The 8,505-nt window shown below is 40.6% G+C and overlaps 1 long non-coding RNA gene across 1 annotated transcript; it reads left to right on the plus strand.

Moving 5' to 3' along the window:
• The first annotated feature begins 7,178 nt into the window (after positions 1–7,178).
• On the plus strand, positions 7,179–8,154 carry LOC119652837. The gene is made up of 3 exons (XR_005249603.1): positions 7,179–7,270; positions 7,329–7,515; positions 7,681–8,154. It is a non-coding gene; the product is annotated as an uncharacterized LOC119652837 (long non-coding RNA).
• The last annotated feature ends 351 nt before the right edge of the window (positions 8,155–8,505 follow it).

An 8,505-nucleotide genomic window follows, 5' to 3' on the forward strand; every position in this document is an offset into this window, starting at 1 on the left:
TCGTTGCAAACAGCGTTGCTGAATCCTCTGAAGAATCTTTAGTCCCTACCAGAGAACAGACGATTTCATATCTTATGTAGGTAAGAAACCCATTAGTGATATCCCGACCACTTAGTGGGTGAAAATGGGCTCAATAGACTGCGGTAGGCATTCGTTTAGAAAGCCTATAAGATCAATATCTATTGTAGAAAATGAAGGCGCAACATGTTCAGAGATCCTTACTAGGGCAGGACGAACTTCGGTTGTTGCGCCGCCGCTGATCTCGCTGAATTTTTCTCAGCAAAAGCCAAGTGATAGTGCTCGAATACTGCGTCAATTTCTATAATAAGATAAGAGTGGTGGTTGGAAGTTTGAAATGGTGATTATGCCCAAGAGCGACCTTTCAGTTTGGTCGCAATTCTATTAAGTCAGCTGACTACCTGCATTTGCACATTTTCAAAGACGGTACCGGGGGAGCTCGTTACATTTAGTGCTACGAACGATAGTCAGTGGGTGCGAGGATCGCTTTATCTACAACCAAAGCCATTCAGACGTCCATATCTAACTGACGGTAGTACTGCGTGGTTGCGATAATTACGCGGTAGTGGACCCTTACCCTCTGTGCGTTGTGTCTGCAGAGCGTATTTCAATGACACCTTCTCATAATTTTGGGACCCCATCAGAATCTTAATTTTGATGGCTTTGGAAAGTGGGTTCCTAGAACCATTTCAATTTTGATGACTTTGGAAAGTGGGTTTCTAGAACGATTTCAAGGTTTTCGGTTATAGTTTTTGCGGATCTCAATAGGATGAGTTAGATCTTCAGCTTAATTCCTTCCGGAAATGTTGCCATTTGCCCACACATTTTCCTTCACGAGTCTCTTTTAACTTTATGGATCTCTTTGTTATACTGGGTATTTTTGCGGTTAATTTTCGCCCACTACTCTATCTACTTTGTCTTATTAAATTGTTCGTGTACCTTGCAAGCTACTCATTAGAAAAGCTATCCGACTATCCTATAATTAAGTGAGAATTTAGACAGAGTGATTGACTTAGTAGCTCAATTTGGTGTGATTGTTCTCGCGTTCAGGTCTCTGCAGGACTGTGGAACTTGGCGACTCCGTTGTCTTTTGTCTGCCGAATTACGATTCTACCAGTTACTGATTGTGTGCTCGCGTTTCTTAAGCTTGCTTGCCTTGTAATGTCCTAGTTTGTTTTACTTGAGCTGCAATAAATACACCTTAGATAATGGGTTTTACCAATTGTCCTGCGAATATATCTACAGTCTAAAAGCGAGGTTCATCAGATACACCCCAATATAACAGATTGGAAGTGGTTCGAGCTGTAACGATGGTAATATCAATTACCTCTTTTCCCCGCTTTGTAACCTAGCAAGTTCCATAAAGTACAAAAGTTACACCACTCCTAATGCATTTAAAACAGAGCGTTCCATATCCCAGTTTCAGTCAGCATTTAAGACATCTGTATTCAGTATCCAGTCTACCACCTTTTGGTTTTGACCACCTCTCTAGCTTCACTAAACCATAAAATGGCACCAACCAAAGTGGATAATAAGCGGTATCATGTCCTTGCCCTAATTTTTGGCTCGACGGTGATAGCACAGGCACCTCTTTGATTTCAGCTATTTTTGGTTTACTGTCTATGCGTCTACCTCCTTTTAAGGAGATCAAAAGGCCCTAGCCTGGACCTGCCAGTGTAAGGAATTTTTACCCACTAAAACCATTCCGACTCCCCTCCTCCTCCCCGAGGAACCACCATTATATGTTACAACACAGGACGAAGTTAGCTCGCTTTAGCTAGGTCTCCTTACTTCTATCCAAGGCGTTCGTATACGCGCAACCTTCATGACTGTTTCGGCCTTTCGCCGTTTACCCTATATTGCTGCGATCATTATAACCTTGAATTGCCTCCTTTCTTCCATTGAAAGAATATGTATGCTGAATCCTCCGGAACTCCATCGCAGCTTGGACACTCAGGTGAGGTGTTCAACTTAAATCTGTAAAGGTACTGACGATATCTTCCGTGACCTGTGAGAAACTGGGTAATATCACTCAGTTAATCTCTTTATGCCTCTGCAGTCATTTCCCCATGGTAAGAATCAACCTATATGTCCAACGACCTTCGAAGATTGGTCCTATCGCTGTTGTCATCTAATTATCAATCTCATTTAAAGCAAAATAGACTTGGCGTTCATTATCTTCACTGCCAACATGTCAATCGACATCATTTCCGAGAGGACAAATGCCGCATAATTTGAGACAGAACACACCCTTAGGGCTATTTATCTGTTGACCACACTCAGTTTATGTGCGTTACCAAAAATATACAGTGTTATTTTCCAAACTGGGACAACATATAGCAATTCTGAATATGAGCAGCCTGCAAATATTCCGCAGCCTTCCTACATTCGGCATCATTCTTGCTGGAGCCATACTTTAAGTACTTTAAGCGTAGTGCTCTCTAAACAAGTCTTAACAGCACCGATTGTTTCGCTTGAGTACAACCCAGCACCTTCCAAATGCTTCGCGGCCATAACTAATGCTATATCGTCGGGGTAATTCACCATCGTGGTCTCTCCCAGAACGAAAAGATTAAGCACTTCGTTGTAATGTTGTTCCACAATGGTGGGCCCAATACGGAACCTTGTGGGATACCTGCCGAGGCAACGTACTGAGGTCCATTATCGATGTCATGTCGGAGCGTGCGTTCTCCCATGTAGCTATCCACAATGGCAGCGAGATAGATGGGGATACCTATCGCAGCTAAAGACTTTCGTATAAGGTTCCAATTGAATGCATCCAGCTCACCACCAGGCAATATTTGCTAATGGCTTTACGGAACCCATACCGCTGATTTTAAAGGCCTCCTAGGTTCTCCACAACCGAGAACAATTTATTATAGATTACCCGCAGTGTCTAGTAGATATATGGGATCATGCAAAGAAGGCTCACCTAGAGGCTTACCAGCTTGAGACTACAATACCAACTGCTACCGCTTCCAAAATGTACCAAAGACACCCCCAGATATACCCGTTTCGGACAATTCAGCGCATATTTCCGGTCTGAACTTCACGACAAGCTTATTCGCTATGCCGCCCAAACCCAGTTTTACGGTCACATATTCCACCGTGAATCTTCAGCAGCTCGTCTCTGGTGGCTTCTAGAGTTGCCGTCACGTTCAGAGGACGCTACAAGCTGTCATTGTCCTCCGAAGCTGGGTGAATTGTAATTCCTCCGGATCAGGGTTCTGTTCTCTATGAGTCCCGACGAGTAATCTCTGTTTTGTACGCTAGTTCACCCCTTTAATATATTTACTTTCCATGCACCTTATCTTGTACGGTCTTTAGTATCGGCGAAGAGTTCAGAGATGACGGAGCTTCTCCTGAATAGGTCCTTTTCTTGATCCTGGAGTATTTCTTGCTGTCAAAATAAACTCATGAACAAAAGCGATGTGTATTGTTACCGTTTTTGTCGTCCAGCGATTTGTTCGCAATTCATCTTACTCCGGTTTTGTTATTGGTGTTCTTAGTAAGATGGGGTTTGACTAATTCTTTCTGCAAACCAAAATCACTTGTAGCATTAGATGCCACCTAGGTCAAGTTGTCCATCACCGAGGCGGTCCGCTCGTGGGATATCAAGGACCGGGAGGCCCTTTTTTCACTCCCTAAAGCCGCCGATGATGGCCGCCATGTACCGTAACTTTACTCCTTGTCTCGTCCTCCATGGTGGTTTTGTGTTCTGAGTGTCTTTCCCATAGCCATTTTGCTCCTGAAAAGAAGGTGGTTGAACACGTCAATAGGTACCCACCACCTGGGGTCGCGCCTAATCTAGCAACTTCTCGAAGAAAGGAAACAAAAGAAGTCAAGGAAGCGTTTTCCTGAGAAAACCTTAAATGTCATGCTCTATTTTCAAGTCGCACTCAAAATCAACGATCAACAATGCGGGAAAATTTCTTGGGCTAAGAGTTTTAGGTACTGGGTCTTCCAATTTCCTTGTCCTAATATACTTGTCTTTTCCGGAAAATGTAATCACGTTTGTTATCTAACATATGGTCGGACATATTGTCCTTATTAAATTTTCACTGGAGGATAAAACTAATTCAATTTATCAAAATCCAGTGACAATTAAATTAAACAAAGTCCTCATGTAATTACAAAGCATTCTTGGGCCCTTTCAATTAACTTTAGAGATTTCACCCCTTCTCCAGGAAGAACAATTAAATTTCATTAGTTTCCTGCCTTCCAGCCAATAGTCGTTGGGATTTAATTTTATTAATGTAGATCCTTCTGGATTTGTTTCAATAATTCAACAGTTGTCGGCAATTAGTTTTTATTATCTCTTTTCTTGCCTTTTTTTGGCAGTGAGCAATGCACATGTTGGCTATTATAAATCAATGATTTTCTCGAAGTCTATCCTTTTTCGGTTTCACGTTTCTCGCTCGTTCTATTCTTCGGGGGCCAGTCAATCTGCAATGCAGTCGGAGCTGGAGTAGAGGGCGCGGAATGAAAACGATAAAAATGGGATAGGAGAAGGATGAATTGCTTGAACAATTCTCATCTGGTATAATCTATCTCTATATCTATCTATATTCGCTAAAGGATACTGAAAAAAAGCTGATAATTATGAGCTTTTAAGCTTGTGGTTTGTTACAGTGGAAGAGATATGGATTTGGAAAGAGGAAGATAAGATAACAACATCTGCTTGGGGTGAAGCATGAAAGAACAGGAGAAACAGGATACGTATGACATCCTGAAAAATTTGCTGAATACATGACTGCCTTTACCCAAATCTTTTACCCAAATCTTTTGGAACTGGCCTTGGTAAAATAAAACCCCATTTGGTCGTCCTGCCGCGAGGATATTTGCGGTCAAATTTCCAAGCAGGAACAATATGGGACTTTTGAAAATCCAAATGAATCGCTTGAAATATAAAAGTTCTGAATGCTATCTCCGCTACTCTTCCACTTCTGTGGGGTGTTATATGACCTGCTTTCGGCAAATTTGTCATTGTGTCCTTGGTCAACAGCTCGAAGGTGTACAGTATTTTCTTTCTGTGCGGTTTGAGCAAAGCTTGCTTTCCTTAAAGCAAATTTATAAAAGTCTAAACCCTCTAAGTCTTTCCACGCAACTCCAAAGAGAATGTAGAAGAGAACGATTTTCATATTGACTTGATCCAAATCATATGGTAATGTTGTTGATAGAGTGGAATTAACCCGGGAGAAATTAACGCTTACCTTTCCCTATACTTGGCACGAACTGTTGTTGAATCATAACTGAATCTGAAATGTTTACACCTCACTTCACCAAAAGGTTTACTCAGTAAGCCCCATTCAATCTGCTTGACGCTACTCAACGTCACTTGAAATCTCTCTCCGCAAATATTAAAAATAACCTCAGCAAATATTTCCATCAAAAAACTCATAATATCCATCACGAGTTCGGTATCAATGTTTGCACAAAGCTTTTAACAACTCACTTTGTTCTATAGTTCCCTCGATTGAAGTGTTAATTGAACGTTATATCACTATCTCATGAATTCTCTCACCTGTTCAGGTGATTCATGTTTGTATATATATATATGCGCTTGATATATATCTATGTACATGCTCGAATGTGATACCGTATGATTTACGTGGGATTGAGCTCTTTCAGCTGTATCGTGAGAAAGGAAAGCTCAAAGAAAGCAGGGCTCATGCGCCCTTTATTTCCCTATGGCCAAGGGTATGACTATTGGGGTATGCACTTTAAGTGGGAGCTTTTTAGCTCCATAAAGAGCCAGCGACCTCATTAAACTAACGTATAGAAACTTCAATTAAATATTTTCAGGATATTCCCAGAACTATAATTGTCCTTTTTCTCATTAGGACGAAAATCCATTAAATTCATGTTTGATAGACAAAAGGTCAGATGAATTTAATTGCGACCAGAAAATTCATTTCTTGCATCTTTTTTGTGCCGAAAATTAACTTTATTTGATAATCATCACGCCTAGAGTTTGCAAGCCTCATCTTCCCTACCAAGGATATCCCGATATTTTCCGTGATTGGCATTTTATCCAAAGTTCACTTGCTATGCCTTCACAAAGCTATTCGTCAGCTTTTATGTACATTTAAAACAAATGTAGAAAGGAGAGAGGGGAGACTCCTATTCTTCCCATTTTACTACCCTCAGCCAGGCGGCATACTGTCTGGTTCTACCATTACCGAAAGCAAAAAAGCCTTACAAGGCAAAAAATAAAGAATGATAAAAAGCTTTTCACTCCAACATTCACTTATTTCGGAGGCTTTTCATGGGGGTCGTACGCCGAAAGGGTGCCTTTCCCTCTGATTTTGTAGTATGGTAATTTGCCTTGTACAGCATCAAGCCACGATTCCTGTACGAATTCCCTTTTTCCGACATTCCGGTTACACTTTAATGAAAAATGCTCAATGAGAATAAACGTTCGCTTGAAGATATATCTACACAGATACACACATCCTCGTAGATATCTACATGATATATAGACGCTGTAAGCAATTTCTGATTTACATTTCACTCGTTTGCGTCCGTAATTTGATCCTATAATTGCAGATCATATACTGAACCAGATGAAGTTAGTCGGGTGGAAAATGGTGTCAAGATGCGGGAAAATCTGGATACATGGAGTGCATATGTGCACATATGAGTACTTTCACGATACGATAACTATATGCAATGAAGCTTAATGTAGATACGATTCGATAGTTCAATACGATTTGTGTACATGGAACCTCCTCATGTGAAAATGCATAAATTGTCGGGGTCGATAGTGGATTAATCGGTATCGTGATGTCAACAAATTCGCCTTGGGAGACAATAGAAAATAGGATATAAGCTTCAATTGGTTTTCGCAATTAGCAATTCGCTCCATGTTTAATCTGTTTGCTAGTAACACATTTGCATTGCAATCGATTCATGAATATGTGCAAAGATTTTGCAATTTAATTCCAAGTAGCTGGAAAGCTCTTCACAGATAATTTGCATAGATAGATTCTCTCAACAGATTGAAGTATTTCAGTTTTTTTTCCTCGAAAACCAACATCCGAAACAATTTAATTTATTCATTGTTTAGCATATGCACTGACTCTCTAGCTTCAAGATGATTACTCAAGATGGATAATAGGCCTACCGGGGAAACCGTCCATCTAAAATAAAAGGTTAACGCACCTTGTGCAGTACCTCAGTAAGGTGGTGTGGAAATCTGCATGTTATCCTTAGATTGATGTAAAATTGATTCTTTTTACTTCCAATCGGTGTAAGTGTTGGGATCAAAGATGGTAGCGTCTTTTATTAAATCCATTCTTCCGTTGCAGGAAAGTAGAACGAAGTCATTGTTATTTCGTTTCCTAAGTCGGGGCTGAGTGACACTTCCAATAAAGACTCTAAGTGCACACTTCTAGCTTTGCGATATTTCAACGGAAGACAATACTTGCTCCATGCATTCTATTCTGTGTATTTAGAACTACATTTGGAGCATGAAATGAAAGATATCATTAAGAGGTATAAAACAGGGGCATGCACTTGCCAAGAGAATCTCTTAAGTCTTGATTTTAGTGTTGTTTGCTGAAATTTAAATAACTTTGCTGGAGTTGACTTTAAACTTATATGAAACTTTCAGCGTCATAAAGATTCGTGGGCAAATGTTTGCTCTAATTTCTTTTACAGTGTCGCTGTCACAGGACGAAAAAGGATGGACTCTCAATGCAGAAAACGATTCGAAGGATGCTTTCTGATCAAACATTTGAACGGGCCGAAATGGACAGGAAAGTACTTTGGATTGATAAAAGTTTTTATCACTGGAGATACAGTATAAGGAGTCAAGTAATATCGACATAACACCGGGAGAGACCCAACGTAAAGTTGCTTTTGGAAAACAAACTCATGAGGTTAAGACGAGTCAGAGATATTACGTCAAAACGTTGTGTGGGCATACCATCTTCGCAACATTTCTTTGTTGACCACAATTTCTATTTCCTGCCTCCCTTTCCAATTCAACAGACACGACATTTAATCCTACGACTTTTCACAAACCTACACATAAGAGTAGGGTATGACCCAATCTTACTTTGTTCAAGCAAAGTTGTGAATAAATTTTGGATTGAACGAATGATTGCAATTTACCTAAACCAGATAGACTGACGTCAGTATACAGGTAGATATATACAGCGTGCGGCAGCATAACTTCCTTTTTTTAAAATGCGCGCCACTCAGTTAGTTGATGTCATAGCGGAGCGCTAGTGGTCTCGTTCAAGAGGGGATATTGTAAAGTTTTGTCCCGACACGGTTCAGTCGCCATCATGCGTTGGAATAGTGAGGAGCGTGCCTTTGCCATTGAGGTTTATTTTTCAAGCGGATGTTCGGTTATTGCAACACAGCATGCATTTCGGAATCGCTTTAATTTAGCCCCGTTGGCTCCCGTTCCAGACCGCAAATCAATTGTTACATGGGTCACTATATTCAGACAAACTGCAAGTGCGACAAAAGGAAGAA

The sequence above is a fragment of the Hermetia illucens genome, chromosome 3 (assembly GCF_905115235.1).
Source record: "Hermetia illucens chromosome 3, iHerIll2.2.curated.20191125, whole genome shotgun sequence".
Lineage (NCBI taxonomy): Eukaryota > Metazoa > Arthropoda > Insecta > Diptera > Stratiomyidae > Hermetia > Hermetia illucens.